At 34.1% G+C, this 17059-nt stretch overlaps 1 protein-coding gene and 2 long non-coding RNA genes across 3 annotated transcripts in view; all 3 read left to right on the top strand.

Moving 5' to 3' along the window:
* The window catches only part of LOC149479616 (uncharacterized), a 137820-nt gene that overhangs the window by 14796 nt on the left and 105965 nt on the right, over positions 1–17059 (top strand). The gene's annotated exons all lie outside the window — the stretch shown is intronic.
* Positions 1–17059, top strand: part of LOC149479620 (IDLSRF-like peptide) — a 74834-nt gene that overhangs the window by 31793 nt on the left and 25982 nt on the right. The gene's annotated exons all lie outside the window — the stretch shown is intronic.
* LOC149479621 (uncharacterized) lies at positions 12947–14568 on the top strand. Its single transcript, XR_016317248.1, has 2 exons — positions 12947–13170; positions 13694–14568. It is a non-coding gene; the product is annotated as an uncharacterized LOC149479621 (long non-coding RNA).

Below are 17059 nucleotides of genomic sequence, written 5' to 3'. Positions count from 1 at the left end.
TTATTGTGGTGTACTTTATACTCTACTTCTTATTTACCAGAGTTTTATATACCCCATTCACTTAGCAGAGTATCTTTTCGTAATTTAATATAAATCAAACGAAAATAGCCCTTACGCATTGGCAATAAAGCATACATTCGCTGAACTTATTTACAACAACACTAAGTGATTCCTCTAGAGTGCTAAGTGGGTAAATTAATTTGTATGCTAGAGTTGAGCACAAGTTTGATCCACTTACGTATTAACGGTCCTTTAATAAGATCTCTTAATTTGAATTAAGGGCTTCACTATGGCCACGTATTTATTAAAGTAAATAACAATATTTTGAACCGGAATACGCTACGAATATTCGTAGCCGATGGGATATTGCTACGGTGTGCATAAAACGTGCTACGGAGCGATCGTAAATGCGTGTAGGCTGCGGTTCACTGGGGACACTTAACAAAATTGTAAAAATTTTGTTTTTACAAGATACTAGGAAGGTACACGATCGAATATGAAGAGTAAAGATGGTTTCCCTATAAATTATTATGAATCATAATCACCATCTGATCAATTTTTTAACAAAAAAAGTATTCAATTTTACACAAATGCGTTTATATTACGTTGATGAAGTTATTAAAGTTAAACTTGTATTTATACGCTTAAGATGAGTAAATATAAAGTAATAAGTAAGATAAGTAAATATAAAGGATTCATTGTGAAATTATTGGCTACGAGTGCTTTCAAATAAAAAAAATGTAATCAGGGCATTAGTATCCCCTTAATATAGTTACCGTTACATCTATATAAAAAGCATACAAAACGTGAAAACTTTTAGTAACAACACTGTTAATTGAGAAGTTAACACAATTCGGATGAAACGTTCGCTTGTTTTTCCCCTCAATTTGCTACGTGTTAAACATTTTATGCCAGCCTTGGCCCGAAAGGCCGTAAAATGAGTCTGTTGTTTTTTTAGGCTATTACTTAGAATTAACCTTTCTGGAGCCCTTATCTTTTTATATCGTTAGCTGTCACGTGCTGAATGATTAATTAACTTTCATGTGTTTGTCTGAAATAATTATGTCTTTATTTCAGGGTACCTATAAAGGTGTTGTCTCTGTCATTAGTGTAAATATATGTACCTACAGTGAAATAATTACTAGGTACTACAATTACTAGTTACACGTTTAGTTGCATGAACGTAATCTACATTTCTGTGTATTGTATCAAATTCTGTATGAAGATTGCTTACATTACGAATTCGCATGCTTAGTATTTGCGAATGTTTGTAAATTTAATTAAATAGACTTTAATTGAATATTCTTTTAATATTATCAACAACATAATATAATCATAATTTTACATTCAACAAACTCACCGCATACAAAAATAAATTTTTACGTTGATATTTACAAGTCTTGGGCGACTTTAATGCTCGCGTCGGCGGCGATACAAATGCGTGGCCCCAGTGTTTGGGTGCTTACGGAATAGGGAATTGTAACGAGAATGGACAACGTGTATTGGAACTTTGCTCTAGGTTCAATTTGTGTGTGACGAATACCTATTTTCGGGGTAAATTCTGTCGTAATGTATCCTGGAAACATCCTAGGTCTGGACATTGGCACCAAATTGATCTTATTCTAACCAAGAAGAAGAACCTGTCAGAAACACTGCATACCCGAGCCTATCATAGTGCTGATTGCGATACAGACCACTCTTTAATCGTGTCTCGGGTCGCAGTTATACAGAAAAAGATTCATTCTCGTAATATCTTGGGCAATCAAAGCATCGACTGTAGGAACATCCAAAATGAGAATAAACTGGAGGAATTTTCTCAATTGGTACAGGAAGCTAAAGGCGTTGTATTGGATGCCTCTTTGAATGAAAAATGGTTGAGAGTGAAAGACTTGCTTACAAACAGTGCGGAAAAGGTGTTTGGACGTCGTAGAGGAAGGAGCCAAGACTGGTTTTCCGATTACGAAAAGGAGCTCAAGCCATTGGTGGAGGCAAAACGCGAAGCTTTCTTATGTCACCGAATGAATCCTTCCAGAACCACTCACGCGAAATTAAAAACTGCTCAAGCCAATTTGCAGCGTTCTTCTCGTTATTTTAGCAATAAGTACTGGTGTGAACTCTGTCAGAGCATCCAGCATTTTGCAGAAGCAGGCGATTTTCACGGAGTGTTCTCAGCAATAAAAAAGGCTCTCGGACCTCTAGCGAAGAAGACCGGAATTCTAAAGGAGGTGGATGGGACTCTCATTACGAATGGTGACCGCCAATTATCAAGATGGGTTGAACACTATACAGCGCTATATTCGCAACCTGCTGACATAAATCAAGATGTCTTAAATCGTATTCCGAAGCTAGAGGTGTTCAATGCTTTAGACGATCCACCATCCACCAAAGACTTGGAAATTGCTATTTCTCAACTTAAATGTAAGAAAAGACCGGGATGTGACGGAATCCTCCCCGAAATAGTTAAGTTGAAATGCTTATTGCCTGTTTTGCATAACCTACTTCTTGAGTGTTGGGATCGGGGTGAAGTGCCACAGGATATGCGCGACGCGAACATCATAACCCTTTACAAAGGAAAAGGCGACCGCGGCGACTGCAACTCTTACCGCGGTATTTCCCTCTTAAGCGTAGTTGGAAAACTATTCGGAAGAGTTATCGTTAACAGACTCCTGAAACTTGCAGATCGCGTCTATCCTGAAGCCCAATGCGGTTTTCGCTCTCAAAGGTCAACAATCGACATGATATTTACCCTACGACAACTTCAGGAAAAGTGCAGAGAACAACAGACACCCCTGTTTATTGCCTTTGTAGACCTAAATAAGGCTTTCGACTCAGTTAGCAGGGATGGTCTGTATTCTGCCTTGGAACTTATCGGTTGTCCTCCCAAATTACTCTCAATGATAAAGTCATTTCACGAAGAGACGAGAGGAGTAATCGTGTATGATGGAAAAGCCTCGGAACCCTTCATAGCGCGTAGAGGTGTCCGTCAAGGCTGTGTTATGGCACCTACACTGTTCGGTATATTTTTTTCACTACTTTTGAACACTGCATTTAATAATGACCAGCAAGGTATACATCTGCACACCAGAGCCGATGGTAAACTATTTAACGCCTCTCTACTTAGATCTAAGCGACACCGCCTAGATCTCTTTGTGGACCAGCTTTTATTTGCAGATGACGCAGCTTTTGTTGCAAATTCCGTCGTGGAATTGCAAACAATTTTGGACAAATTTTCTCGCGCTTGTACTTTGTTTTCGATGTCCATCAACACTAAGAAAACTGTTGTTTTGGCTCAGGGGTTTACTGATAGACCAACATTTCTTCTAGACGGAACTCCATTACAATTAGTCGATAAATTTATTTACCTTGGATCAACTGTTACGAGCAATCTTTCCATGAATGCTGAGATTGACAGTCGCATCGGCAAAGCTGCAGCAATGTTTGGGATGCTCCGAGAAAGAGTGTGGGAGAATAAACATCTAAAAACCAAAACAAAGATGATTGTTTACCGATCTACAGTACTAAGTGTTCTCCTATACGGCGCTGAGACCTGGACTTCGTACGCCAAGCAGGAACATCGGCTGAATGCGTTCAACATGCGCTGTCTGCGTAGTATTCTGCGTATAACATGGAAAGACCGAATTACGAATGAAAAAGTCCTAGAGATTGCACAGTTGCCCAGTCTTAGAGCCCTGCTTAAGCAGCGTCGGTTGCGTTGGCTAGGACATGTCCATCGCATGGACCCTTCCCGATTGCCGAGACAAGTTATGCTCGGTGTGGTTGCACATGCGAAGAGAGGCATCGGAAGACCCTTGCTACGTTTTAAAGACAGTGTGAAACGTGACATGTCCACGTTCAAGATCAACCCCCCGGACTGGGAAAAGCTCGCCCAAAACCGTACTTCTTGGCGCAGTCTTATTCATGAGGGTTGTAATGCACATGATCGCAGTTGGTTCGATGCACTCCGTGATCGTCGGACTAGATTAAACAATTTATCACCTTCCACAACATCATCATATAAGTGTAAGACTTGTGGGCGTTATTGTCGCTCCAGAATCGGGCTCTTTAGCCACGAACGACACTGCCCTAAATCATGACTGATTAGGAAAATTGCAACACTAATAAATTAAAATTTTCTTTTTTGAAATTTAAATGTAACTGCATATATGATCTACTACAGATCAAATAGGCCAACGATTTACAAGTACTTTGCTTCTCGGCCTTTTGGCTGTAATCAAATTGTGATATTTACAAGTAAATAGTTATAAATTTATAATATTTCAGCATACATTTCATACGTAAAATTATATAACGGTATAGTGAACATTACTCTTTATAAACCAGAATAAATAAAAGCCGAGTTTATAAAAGTTTTCATTGTGTTGATGAAAAACCTTTTAGCGTCGAGATTCTTTTACTTCTCAACAACCAACCAACGATATCAGCTGTCTCATTATTTTTAACGAGCGAAACGTATCGTTTTGCTCAAAAATATATTGTTTTTTTTTTTATGGTGTGAGGTGTGGGTTAGCGATTAAAGCTTCCTGCTTCAATTAAAGGGTTGAGCAAGCAAATAAATATATATTTATACTTGATTGGAGGCGCAAACTATTCTTCTGGGTATCTGGCAGAATTATCAGCGTTGTGCAGCATGCTGCTACAACATTATGCTGAGCCAGGGCCTATTTGCAGCCAATACGCACACACACACACACTTCTTGCTCTTGTCGTTTTAAACTTGTTGTATATTATTATGTTCTATTATTGTTATTTTCTTTATTTTATTATTTGATTTAATATTGTGTACGTTCTGTTTTGGTTGAAATAAATCTATTTGTATTGTATTGTATTTAAATAAATTTTAATTGTATTTTACAGCTAACATGGCACCATTGTTCTAATAAGTTAAGAAATGTTATGATGTAGCATGTCGTAAAATCAAATAATTTAACAATCATTTGCTCAGCTTTTTTAAAGTAATTATTAAGGCTCATTAGCAGCTGTACATCAATGAAATTGCATTCGAACAATACACAAAAAAATGTAGAACATGATGGACAACCAATAAAAAATTGTTTGAATATGGCCAATCCTTCAAAATAAAGAGACGTATTATGAACTTAAAATTGTGATATATGAATACAATAATTTGTTTAATAAGTTGAGATATAATCATGTGTTTGATTTTTTCTTAAGTACGTAGTTTCTTTTTCACTGCTTTTTTGGCTCATTTTGGCCCAACGCTTATTTTTTGTTGATAACATTTCCTTATTTTTATATGTACAGTGTACACACTACATTGACCTACAATACTTGAACCATGCGATGTTGTGACCGTGTTTTATTTGATAAATACTTGCTCTCAGCCGTGTAAATATTGCCCTAGGGTCGTATTTAATTTCGTTCGCAACAGAGTTTACACATATGACGTCTTAAGGGCTATATTGTCTTCAAAAATATTAAGATTTTCTCACAAAATGTCAGTCTTCTTACGTACAAGGGTTTTGTTACGAAAGTTTATGCGGAAATCTTGAAGATGGATGTTTATGTGAAATGTATTATAGAGTTTTTTTAATATAAAAAAAGACGTGTGGCACTCGGGGACTGCCGCGGTAAAGCAATAGCTTTGCAATAGCATAGCATGTCTTCAAGCTACACCTCCGTTACCGTCGGAGTGGCGAGATCGATAGAAGCTATGCAAATGCTTAAAAATAAATTAAAGTATAAATTAAAGGTTCTTTTGAGAATGATATTTTAAAATATAGGTTTTAAATAATATTTATGGCCGTTTCACAACTTGTGGATATTTTCTATTTATCTTATATATCAGACATCAGTTACAATGACATATACAGTATGAAAATTTACGTCAAAAAGTATCAGATAGGCTATCATACACGTTACGTGTGTGATGGGCCCTCGATCTTTTATCATGATGAATTCGTATCACGCATGATTAATTACCCAATTTTGTGATTACGATCTTCGCTCAGCATATTCAACGAAATTAAAAAATAATTGGACTCGCAAAAGTATAACAAAAAATATGCACATATAAAATATAACATAACTAGATTTCCACCCGTGGCTTCGCACGCGTTTTCAAATAAAAGTTCCCGTTCCAGTGGGATTTCCGGGATAAAAAGTAGTCTATATCTTATTCTGGGTCTTCAGCTATCTACATGCCAAATTTCATTGTAATCGGTTCAGTAATATTTGCGTGAAAGAGTAACAAACATCCATACAACCATCCTCAAAAACTTTTGCATTTATAATACATATTTGCAGAATTAGAATATACACACTCAGGAACCAAATTAATGGCAGACGTAGATTGAAACGTTCGTTTAAATAAATAATTAAGCTTGCATTAAGCTTTTAATATTGAAAATGCTTTAAAAGCTCAATCCGTTTTAAAGATAGTAGTTTCCATTTTTCTCTATAAATAAAAGGTTTTAGTACTTTGAAAACATGAACACGTATCGAGTTGTTTGAGCAAGGCTGGTATAAAAATGCAAAGCTGGCTAAGCTCTGTTCGTGGAATACTGATTGTGGCTACTACGTGATGCGCTTGGATTACCGGATTACGATTTGTTAACGCGAATTGTAATAAATGTTTTAATAGCAACGCAATGTTTTGTACATTTTATTTAATTTATTATGGAAAAGATGTGCCCGCGGTTTTATACATATTGCTCCGCTCCTGTAGGTCTTAGCGTGATGATATATAGTTTATAACCTTCCTCGATAACGGGCTATGTTATACAGATTTTTTTAATAAGTCACACGTAGTTCCTTATATTATCGCATTCAATCAAACAAAGAAACAAACTCTTTAGCTTTATAATATGAACATCGATGTTTATATGACAAAAACAATTATTGTAACCCATATTGGATTATATGGAGAATTATATTTCTAACTATAAATGAACATTTTTTAGAAGGCAGCCTTATTCCTTGTATATACGCACGTAATGCTATAATAATATTTTTTACTATGAACCTAGTAATTCATTTCAAACAAGCTGCTTACAAATATCGTAGAACTTGCGTAGACTTCGTAGAATTTCGTAGCACCAATTATGTTAAGTCTACGAGTAGATCTACGGTAATGCGTACATTACGTAGTTCTCGAAATTTGGGATTTCATAAAAGTACTTCGCTAGTAAAAAGTTAGAGTTCTATTTATTTGATATTAATTTATATTTTTTTTAAAGAAAAACGGTGCATTTTGAAACTGTTAAGAAAAAATGTTCAAAACTGTTTCTCTGTTCTAAATACGGTTTTAAAAGATTTTCTGTATTAATTTACGAGTAAAATAGATCTTTATAAATAAAGATATGAACGAATTACATACTTATTTCAAAAGAAACTTATTCATTATTCATATAATGCGAAAATTCTTATATTGGTACTACGCTTTCATAATTTATCTGCAGTATCATACAATATGTTTTTGATCCTCAGCCACAATAAAATATTCACTACAAAGAATACAGTGACTCATGAATATATGATTGGAGAAGAAATAAATAATATTCGAGCTATCACTATGTGAGTGTTGGATTTCGGATAGAAAACGGATAAGGCAAAATAATATCAAACCCGCAAAGCAATGTTATAGTAAAGTACAGTAATATTATAGTTTCCCGTATAGTATCAGTTAGTATCTATTATACACTATAAATTATAATATTATAAAGCTGAAGAGTATGTTTGTTTGAACGCGCTAATCTCAGGAACTACTGGTCCGATTTGAAAGATTCTTTCGGAGTTAGATAGCCCCTTCATCGAGGAAGGCTATTAGGCTATATATCATTATGCTAAGACCAACAGAGAGCGGAGCGACGCGGGTGAAACCGCGAAGCGCAGCTAGTAGTCTTATATTATCTGTGGTATAAGGAAAAACACGTGTGTGTGAAATTTATGCCATTACTCTAATCACTACATAGAATAAAACAAAGTCGCTGTCGCTTTCTGTCCGTACCTATTATATGTTTAGATCTTTAAAACTACGCAGCGGATTTTGATATATTTTTTATTGATAGATAGAGCGGTTCCTGAGGTAGGTTTTATAGTGGAATTCAAAAATGGTTGAAGGTAAATGCAAGTTATTTTTTTATTCGTGTTATTTATATGTATATGCCCACGCCCCACAGTTTTGTCCGCGGTTAAAACCGCGGGGCGCAGTTTTTCATATACGATTGGGAAACATTTACGTCTTTGTTAGTCTTTTTAGTGATCAAATTCAGAACATATCAGTTCTATGCTCACACATAACCAATTATCAATCAGATGTACCTCTATTTAATAGTAAATGTATAAATCCCTATATATTACATCCTTATATATAAAATCACAAACGCAAAATCCCTCCATATTTACGGAGTAGGTACATCCATTAATATAACATTCGTATAATAAAAACAAACGATTGGATTACCCGCCTCGTTATTTTACAAATGGGATGAACTAAATTGTAATTTACTTCGTGTAAAGCCTCTCAAAGTCCGTTACTTAAGCTACGGGGTTTGAATGGAATAAATTAACAAAAGTCCTGATTAAAATACATAATAATTCTTCGTTCTCGTAATCAATACAAGTCTTATTTGAATTATTTACTTTCTACGAACGTCAAAGAGTGGTTTATTTTACATAAATTGGCGGTGAAATTAAATAAATACGCAAGATAAAATGTACCACAATTGAATGTGAAAGAGGGTTTAAATTACTTGTGGCATGGTATATTAAAGTGTATCTTTATGACAAATATAAACTTAATTTAAAGGTTTAATAATATTACTTTGAACAATCTCTCTTTAAAATTTGTTGCACTATTCATAAATCACCAGTTAAAGTTCATTTGTTACAATTAATTTTTACGATTCCATATTAGTAAGAGTTTAAAAAATAATAATATTTAATGCGAAAAAAGATTGGTGAACAAATGTTGATTTCGACAAAATGAAACAAAACGTATTTTTCATACGTACAATGAACATATTACATATATAGCCATATTTTATACGAGATAAAAAAATATTTGCCTTCAAAATTAAATCTCGGGCTGAAAATATGTTACGTAAATATAAATTGAGGCTACATTTGTTTATTCATATTTCAGATTCACTCCAATCTCCCGTGTCCAAGCTCAAAGGGGTTAAAGTAGTGAAATTTTAGTAATGTAGATTGTAGACGACTAAATCCTTTGAAACTGTGAAACAGAATAGCACTTTGTACAATCAGAGTAGGACAATCTGGTATACGTGTAAAAAGGTGTCGTAAAAAGTGTAGAACACATGAAAATGAAAAAGAAAATATAATTTAACTAGCGGTCCGCCCCGGCTTCGCCCGTGGTACCTACATGTTTAAACTATCCTATCTCTCAAGTTGGATCGAACTACACATGGTGTGCGAATTTGATTATAATCGGTTAAGTGGTTTAGGAGTCCATTGAGGACAAACATTGTGACACGAGATTTATATATATTAAGATTAAGTAGAAAGGAAAATTTGTTTTAAAGTATCTACATGTATATGTAGTTGTACTTGTGCGGCGGTATGATGACCTTGCGGTATGAGGATTTGTTTTATTACGTATGTAAAGTAATCAGTCCCATATACTGATTAATATTATTAATTATTGTTTTAACTTTATGTCACTCTCCTTTTGCATATAATTTCTTATATTGTTTAAGGAATGTATGCTACGCACTTTGTGAAGAATTTCTAACAATTATAATATGTCTTATATTGATATTTCACATAATAAAACAAATCATTTCCAATCAAATACAGTAACTTCTTGATTGATAAAACTTTCGTAGACACCAACCGTCCTTGGAAGAATACGTGATTCGTTATTGCGATTGAATATTGATGTTTCTTTTCAGAAAACAATGGATGTTCCGTATTTTTTATTTTATTTAACATCAATCACAGATATTTAATACTTCAATTTGTGTGTACCACGATTCTTGTAAAGTGCTCTCTACAGCGTAATAAATAATATAATGAATACATCGTTGAAAAGCGGTAAAATATTAGATACCGTTTAAAAATATTGAATAATAAAAACATCGTTCACGTGGTGGCATTTAACTCTGTGTCTTTTTCACTAGCATTCATCGCAAACGTTAAATCTCTTTATTCTTAAAAAAGTAAACACAAAATATTATACACTAGCTGCTCCGCGCGGTTTCACCCCCGTGGCTCCACTCCTGTTGGTCATATCGTGATGATATATAGCCTATAACCTTCCTCGATAAATAGGCTATCTAACACCGAAAGAATTTTTCAAATCGGACCAGTAGTTCCCGAGATTAGCGCGTTCAAACAAACAAACTCTTCAGCTTTATAATATTAGCACAGACTAATAATAATATACTACGTATACAAATATTAGTATAGATATAGATACATTCATCGTTCATTGTAATCAAAATACAAGGCGTAGGTATAAAAACCGCTTAATAAGCTGAACAGGGAGAAACTAAGTGATTTACGGAATACGTAGGCGTCGACACATTCTGTGAATATAAATGAGGGTGATTTTTACGTAGAATATTAGGTATGTTTGCACAGCACGGAATATTTTGAAGCATTTGATGTTTGAATTGTGGGAAATGGTAATTTGAGTAGCTTGTTTTTGTTGTTTTTGAAGTGAAACTTCTTTATCGGGGTTGGAAATAAATTTAGTGTAACATTTTTTCGTTACGCACGACATTTTTCCGTTACGCGCTATCTTTTTCTTATCCCTACCACGCGTGATTCGACGTATTTCTGTAAAGTTGCATATAGTAAATTATTTTTTGAAAAATAAGGTCATAAAGAAGTTTCGCTTCTTACGTGTGTACACTAGTACACACACACATTTTTTTTATATAGATTTCGATAATGCTCAGAGGCCAGAATAACGTGGGAGAATCGATTTGTAATATTAGCAATATGTATGAAAGACACTACACTGCATTCTCTTTATTGTATTTGACCTAGTACAAAATTGTTTTAGACGTCATGGTTAGTTAGTAAGTTAGGTTTTAATATATTATCGTTTATCCCGACGACTCGAACATATTTTAGTGCGATCCCTAACTTATAAATTACTAGAGGTCCGCCCCGGCTTCGCCCGTGGTACATAATATTTCGCAATAAAAGGTAGCCTATGTCCTTTCTCGGGTATCAAAATATCTCCATACCAAATTTCATGCAAATTGGTTCAGTAGTTTAGGCGTGATTGAGTAACAGACAGACAGACAGAGTTACTTTCGCATTTATAATATTAGTATGGATTAAATATGTTATATCAAAAACGATAAATTGAAATTGAAATCTGAACTAGCTAAGCGTACCTATATTATCCCGTTAACCCGAGATTAAAGGTAAAATTTAAATGCATTGCGTGTTCCTAACGCGTATTTACGCGTAAGTTATAGGCCCTTTCATGTTGTTTTCGCACCTTCGATACCATTCTAAGGGTCTACAGGATTTATGAGGTTTTGGGTTCCTTTAGGGTTATATCTTATTTACAGAAGATTTTATGTATAGGTTTATATTTGATTCCTGGATTAAGGAATTTCTTTTAGTACTTATCGCTACGGCTGAGAATAGGTCGTAAAGTTTTGGCTACACAATCTGGGTCGGTCGATAGTGATCTACAAATAGTGCTGAATACATAAATAGATTAAAATTGATTGACATCCATACTATTAATAATATAAATGCGAAAGTAACTCTGTCTGTCTATCTGTTACTCAATCACGCCTTAACTACTGAACCAATTTGCATGAAATTTGGTATAGAGATATTTTGATACCCGAGAAAGGACATAGGATAAGTTTTATCCCGGAAATCCTACGGGAACGGGTTTTTCTTTGAAAACGCGGGAGAAGCCGCGGGCGGAAAGCTAGTAATAAATATAGCTTCAATATCAATTCATAGGTTCCTGAATTAGTAAAACCACAGAGTAAAACACTTTGTCTCATGTTCATATACTGTATCGCTAATATGGCTGTTTAACTGATTTCTTAAAATATATGGAAAATTAATAAAAAACATTAATTGCACTCTATATATTAGGCAATGGCATCTATCTACAATTTTTTAAAGGCAGGCTGTATCTAACTGGTACAAAAGTTTATTTTTATTGTAGCATTCTCGGAGCAATAAAGAATAAATAAATAAAGATCTCAACATTCATAAACCTTCCAAATTCTGATGATATTTCTAACCTATTTTATTTCTGAAAGCTATCAATTTATATTCCATTATATGAGTACCCTTTTGCATTACTCCGATACGAGGTTTGGAAAACTTTCAATATTATAAACATATTCTGTTTGCTTCACCTTTGCATTTTATGTAACAATATTTGTTCAAATGTAAGAGCATTGGTTCCATCAAAATATGAAATATTATTTATCTCAAAGGCGCTGCTTGTGAATTACCTATTTATTTTATTGAAATATTTTATATCTGAATTGAGATTATTTTGGAATAAAAATCTTATTACTTAATTCAGGATATAACCTTAACCATAGCGTATTTTTTATGTCATGAAAATGATAGTGAGTGAATACACTTTCATGCCGAAATCACCGTAATTTATAAATCTTTCCAATTTTAATCTGTCTCTGCAGCCTTGTGTATTCAACGAATGCCCTCTGAAATATATTCACAGTTATTCATTACTTTCATTAAAAAAAAAACAGAAATTTCAGTAGAATAAATAAAAGATTGTTTATAGATTAAACATTACAGAGGTCACCACCCACGCTCTGTTAGAATACTTTTATCTTTCTCTAGCGAAAGCCAACAATCCTGAAATCAAAGTAACCGAGTTTTGTGATCAGAATTTTAATTACAAGTGTAGCATGTGTGTTCTCTTTAGTCTTTGCTTCAGTTTTCCGTTTGAACTGGAAAAAGTTGGTGTCAGTTGGTGTGACATGTTCCATAGAAATCTAAATAACAAGACACTAGAAGTCGTAAGCGCGCGTGACATTGTCGCCGCCCAGGTGGTTACCATTCCACAAGTCTGTTCGTCGCTTGGTGGTCGCTTGTTCAGTTGTTTCTGACACGTGCGTGAGTAAACATGGTGTGTTGCAGCATTTCCCAGTGCGGAAATTCTTCCATAAATTGTAATTATACTAATAAAGGAATAACATTTCACCGGCAAGTATTTTTGTTTATAAATATTGCCGTTTTTCCTTAAAATTAAACAATATTTACAAGCAATACGAATGACACAGTCAACCGTTCCTCTCATCACGTTTAGCTATACATTGCCTTTTACTATTGTCAACACCTGACAGGTCGGTTGTTATAACTGCCAGATGTTATCAAATGACAATTACAAGAAGCAATGTACTGCATTGTTAACGATAAAGAGTAAATAGTCGCAAGCTAGTGATGTGATGTGTTAAAATTTTTCGATATCGTAATACGATATTTTTTTGCGTAATATGACGACTGATGGAATAATTGGATTATACTTTAATTTGAATTCTATTTTATTTTTATAACTGATATATGTATAATTTTTTAAACTAAGTACATCGATACAATCATTTTCGGACAATTTTACTGTCGATACAGAATCACATTAATTAAATATACAATAAAGCCATAATGTAAAGGATAGGCTTCGCTTAGGTTGACAAAACTATTTTATGTTAAATAGGTATATTCTTTGTAGATTTCCACAACGCCGTCCTGACATTAAGGACGAATGGATATCCGCGACTGGGAAAAGAAATTGGTTCCCTACAGGCTATAGTAGGATATGTTCAAAACATTTCAAAGAAGATGATTTCAATGTCACAACAAAAAGACGTACATTAAGTAATTGTTATAACTCTTATAATTTTTGGTGGTCTGGCGCGGTTCTGCATCAGGTGTTCGAGATTTTCAAATTTAAACTCTCAGTTTCTAAACCCCCTCCATTTTTTTAAATATATAATGTACAGACACTGTTTTATTATTTGTATATATAGATAAATAAATATTTAAGTACGTAACATGTTTTTATTTCTTATACCTATATGTATAGTCTGCCGTGGGCCCACGAGATGAGCCTACCACTGTATTAAAATCAACAACTATATATTTCTTATTTGTTAACTATCACTTAACTATCGATAACAAGGCTGATGAAGTCTTACATCACTAAAGCGTTGAATGAACGTTAATGAAATTTCAACCTTATTTCTATGCGTTGAGGTTAAAAGTTATATCTATCAAAAATTAACGCCCTCTGTTGTCGAGTAGCCGAACTTTTTCGTATTTGAAGTTTCTAAGCAAAAGGAAACAAAACATCTTACGAACCTAGGGATGTTATACTAAAATAAACCGTAAAGTCGTAAGTTAGGGTACATATTAAAATGCGAAATTTATTATTTATGTTAGTTTTCATTAAAATGAAGCTGTCCAATAAAAGGCATAGTTTACTTGTGTGAACTGTCTAGATATCGTTTTAAATGTGTGGATTTTGGCGACAGTGGTTTTCATACTAATTATGACATTATAGCACTTCTATGTGTCTTGTTATTTAGATTTCTATGGACATGTTCAGATTCGTGCTCTGATTGCGTATTTTTCTGTAGCTTCTGAACTTAGCTTCTGAAGTTGAAATGACATTAGAAAAACTAAAAACAGATAGTCTATGTCTTTCAAGAAGTTTGTAGGTGTAGTGGTGAAAAATCGATTAAGAATTTTAATATCACACAATTTTTTAATACCAGTTTTAGTTTTTTGTAACAGAACAAGCTTATCATATTCAGGCGAACATGTCCCGCTCTCACATAGGTACAAACTACAAATAAATCTAATTATTAGATGTTTCTACCCTCCTGTATATATTTGTTTATATAGATTTTCGATTTGATTGCCTTAATTGTAGACATGACAAAGCCTATAGGATTAACAATAATCGTGCTAATCGGTATTTCAGGATTATTATATAATCCAAACTATGTTGAATTAGGTTACAGTTAAGTTTACTAGTTGTACCAGTCCTTTATCATAAAAAAACAACACGTTGAAAAAATAATTTGATGTCTCTGGTTACTCGAATAGGTACAGGGTAGAATTTTTGGTCCTTCGAGTTGGATTTAATCTATAATTCGTTGTCACGTGTCAATTTACAATTGTAATGACATCGATTTATCCAATATTTATTAGCTGGGTGATGATATAATCTTACCTTGTTGCCATGACGTCTTAAAGCAGCTAACATGCTAATTCCCGTGTAGAAAAGTGATGGCGCTAGAGGACCTATATATAGTTCTGTCTTTTGCCCACACTGGAATTAACACTGCTTTATGACGTCATTTCAATACAAAACATCTAATGTACGTGTTCAAGCAATTAATAAATGAATTTGATACAGGGGGTAGCTCGGGAGCCTTTAGTTAATGTCCTTTGGAAATGGAGATACTTCATGAATCTCGTTGTCCCTCCTAGTACTCTACAGTCAATATCTAATAGAGTAACTAAGTATAGCCCCTGGGAGTCAGCCAATTTATGTCACTTACCTTGCTGCTGGCTAACAACGTAATTTCCCAGAGGTTAGCCGATAAATTGGAGTCTTTGATAGCAGAAATACATTATTAAAGGATCATTTACTTCAGCTACATCACGCGTAACGTCGGGTTTTTGACGTACCAATATCTCTTAGGTATTCTTATAATGGTGTAAATTTGTCATTCCCATCATATAAATCCATAGAAATTCTTACATTTACATTCAGATTTTATGTTTTATGGGACATAGATTGTAAAATTAGATTCCAAACCTAAGTAAATTCGCTTTGTTTGCTAAATCGAGTGTTATAAAAGTTATCAAAATGTGTCGAACAATACTGAAGATTTTTATTTATTCGTTGTATTTGTCAACTATATAAAGTTTTAGAGGAAGCAGAGTAATAAATAGTGATATTGTCAAGTACCTACAGATATCTTTTGAAATCGCTGAACCAAGCTTGTAGTCGATTTAAACCTACTGCTATAAAAAAAATTATTTCACTGACATTTTATTATTCCTTCAATAAAACCGAAGAGAAGCAAGAGTGTATATAATAAAATTAGGTAAACTTCCCAAAATCTCGAGACTGATAAACAGATTTATGGTCGTCGTAAAACACGAATACCTGTGAATATTTTATCATCTCTCGAAAGAATAATCAATGCTTTAGAGGTGTTTCGCTTTTTATTGCTTTTGTTGGAGTTTCCAAGACGTATAAAGCACGGTTTTTAGTACAATCTTCTTAATTTAGTACAATAGAATGATCTGCTGAGATACTCTTCTCTTATTCGTTGCAAGTTCATTTTAAGATAAAAAAGTCTAATAGAGATATCAAAATATAATACAAACATTTCGTCGTATCAATGGGACGTCCAATGCAAAGGGCTCTCTCAAAGATTTCCACAGTGACTAAGAATAAAGAATATATAATACTAACTAGCGGTCCGCCCCGGCTTCGCCCGTGGTACATATGAAAAATAGATGTTGGCCGATTCTCAGACTTACCCGATATGCACAGAAAATTTCATGAGAATTGGTCCACCCGTTTCGGAGGAGTATGTAGACTAACATTGTGACACGAGAATTTTATATACAGTAGCACCTCGTTAAGTCGAACCTCGATAAGTCAAAAACCTCCAAATCTCGAAAAAATGTCTTGTTCCCTTCCCTTCAAACCCGAAAACCTCCGTAACTTGAAATCTTGGCCCTCTGTTAGTCGAAATAATCACCGAGTCCCTCCAAGCCATTTTGGTACATATGTATTTTCACTCTATAACTCGAAAAATTAAATTTGACCTCTGTATCTCGAACATGGCAACATTATATTTTACAATCTTTATAACTTGATCATTTGGACTTTAACAACTTGCTGACAGTGCAGTACACTATAATTGTTTCTTAGAAAACATTTTAGGAGTATACGATAATAAATTTATGACTCACGTAAACACGTGTTTGCATTAAGTAGGTATCTGATGATGAAATTTTCGATTCAGTAGCTCAGAAAACCGATACTAATGATTAAGATGACATAGAAGAC

This window comes from Colias philodice, chromosome 20 (genome assembly GCF_061535455.1).
Source record: "Colias philodice isolate Cphi_HAF_F1 chromosome 20, ilColPhil1 Martin Lab GWU primary, whole genome shotgun sequence".
In the NCBI taxonomy this organism is placed as follows: domain Eukaryota; kingdom Metazoa; phylum Arthropoda; class Insecta; order Lepidoptera; family Pieridae; genus Colias; species Colias philodice.
The sequence above is the reverse complement of the archived record's forward strand: the minus strand, read 5'-3'. Positions and strand labels throughout refer to the sequence as shown.